This window comes from Lemur catta, chromosome 12 (assembly GCF_020740605.2).
Source record: "Lemur catta isolate mLemCat1 chromosome 12, mLemCat1.pri, whole genome shotgun sequence".
In the NCBI taxonomy this organism is placed as follows: Eukaryota; Metazoa; Chordata; class Mammalia; order Primates; family Lemuridae; genus Lemur; species Lemur catta.
The window spans coordinates 23,110,234-23,112,745 of record NC_059139.1 but is presented as its reverse complement, the minus strand read 5'-3'; positions in this window follow the sequence as shown (position 1 = coordinate 23,112,745).

The window sequence follows — 2,512 nt, the reverse complement described above, 5'->3', positions numbered from 1 at the left end:
GGGTTTTTAGAAGGTTTTCTCTTTTAAATTCTTTTTTTTTTCCCTCTTTTCCTTTTTTAAAAAAAGGTCATAAAGAGCTTTAAGATGCCACGCATGAAAAGCTCTGGCTAAATGAGGCTTGTACTGGATTGTAAAATACTGTATTGTTCCGACCTTAATTCCTCGGGTGAGACTGGAATCCATAATTTCCCTGTCCGAGGCTGAATACCAACAGGCTGAAGCTGGAGGCAGGAGCCGCGGCCTGGGAGCACTTGGGGAGTATTTATGAGGAAACCAGAGGTCTCTATAAGAAATTCTCCTTTTGATCCAGATTAACTCTCCTGACTTTTGCATTTAAGTAAAATAACATTTTTATGAAAAAGCATATCTCTGCTCTCTGAAGTGGCATCTGGGGCTGGGGTGGCTGCTGTCTGGGGTCCCCCGCAGTTACAAATCACGTAAAGCACCTCTTCTCGGCCCTCCTGCTCTGAAGACTCACCCCGTCCTGTGTGCGACCATGTTCGTGTAGGTGGGGAGTCCTCCTGCTCGGAGTTATGGGGATTGTTTTGGCCCCCAAGCTCCCTTCCTCCTCTCTGGACGGCCAGGTCAAGGAATTGCCCAGTTTCACGCCAGCAAGACCAAGTGCCCCTCACACTTGCCACACGTGTCCCCACCTCCTTGCCTTTACCTGTGTCCTCCGCAGGAGTCCTCCCCTTCCCATCTTCCCATGGTCCGGAGAGATCATGCCTCCCTGCTCTCAAGCCACCTCCTGCATAAAATTCGACTACTTCTGACTGTCAGTCTCCCTGATCTCTATTGTAATCATAGTCACGAACACATTTGAAACCCCTTCTTTGGGTTGTGTTTGGCGTCCAGGTTAGATTGTAAACTGCTTGAATGCCATGCCTTTCCCATAGTGCATATCTGCAGGAAGTACTTTCATATGTGCCCAGCATAAAGCAAGAGCTGCATAAATGCACATTGGCTGGTGTTTCTGATTGGTTGCTTGGTTGACTAGTAGATACCCAGGCCCCACCTGCCCAGATGCCTGAGACAATGCTTCGCTCTTGGGAACTGGATGTCAGCAGAGGTGTCCCTGACTCCTGTGTCCTCATGTGCTGATCGTTTCGCCTCCCACTTCATCTCAGGAGCAAGATACAGCCTCTGTCTCCAGAAAAAAAGTCCCCTCGCACCAAACATTTTGTGACTTTTGGTAGACTTTTGCTAAACATCTGGGGTAGGTAGGAAAGGCTACATCAGCAAGGTGGACCATCTCACCATCTCCTCCCACACAGTGACAGAGTCCTTGTGCACGAGGCTGTGTGCCAGCAACCACCTTACATGACTTATCAAGGCGTTTGCTCTGAACAAATACCATGCTTTCTCTAAGAATGATTCCAGTGAATTCTCATTCTTCTTCTTTTTAAAGCATCAATACCCAGAAGGGTTGAGTTTGCCCTCTCTGGATCCAACTGTTAAAAGTGCTTGTCAAAGAATGCAGCCACTAAGGCAACCTGGGGTTAAAGAGATTCCAGATATTTCAAAGCCTCCTAGTCAGTAGACGGTCAGACTGAGCCTTTTGCCCCCAGTCTTAGCACCGTGGGATACCAAGAGTGAGGTCTGGGCCCCCAGTAAACATTGCCAAAAGGGCCCCTCAGGGTCTGGGCATGCAAAAGTAAACAAGTCTTCCAGACAGAGAGCTTGGCAGCTCAGATCCCTGGCCCCTCCCCATCAGAAGCTGTTCACGTGGGTGTCTCTGGTCTCTGGCCTGGGGCAGCCACTCTGTCCCAGCTTCCAGCATCTGCTTCTTTGATTCCTTCCTGTGCCTTCTTCCTGCCTCGTGGAAGGAGCAGGATTTTAGTCATGTAATTTCAGAACAGCAGAGACTTCACATTAAGGAAAAATAGAATTGGTACTCGGGTCATTGCTAAACACTTGCTATTACACTTGCCCTGAAAGAGCCTCCTCTCAACTCCCGCTCCCAGGCTCCCCCGTCTCGTTCAGCCCTTTGTGCCGCTCCTTTGGTTTTTCTGCTCCTCAGATGTGCACACATTTTAAATAACATTGCTTCCTGAATTTGTCCCTTCATTTCCCCGGCTTCTGTGCTTGGGGACTCTCCAGCTCCCATCCTTTTTCTTGCTAATGTTCTCTTCTCCAGCCTTTGTTGACACGCCAATTTATTCAGCTCTTGCCTCCCCCTTCCTCCCCGCACTCTTTCCCATTCCTCACACTCCTCCTAACTGGCAAACACTGCCCAGGAATGTGTGTGTGTGTGTGTGCGCACGCGTGTGTGTTTGGGGTCTAGAAGAATAAACCTATTTTGGTCCCCATGTCCCCAACGTGGTGGGGAGAAGTGTATCTTCTTCCCCGACAAATTCTCCTGAATGTCCAGTGTGGTCAGTGCTTATGCACAGGCCAAGGGCTGGGCAATGTGCAGGCTGCTGGGAAGGCCACTGTAGCAGTCACTCTTGCCTGCCTGCCATTCAGCCACATCTCCCCTGGTCCTTCCTAACTGAACCCTGATTCTGTTTGG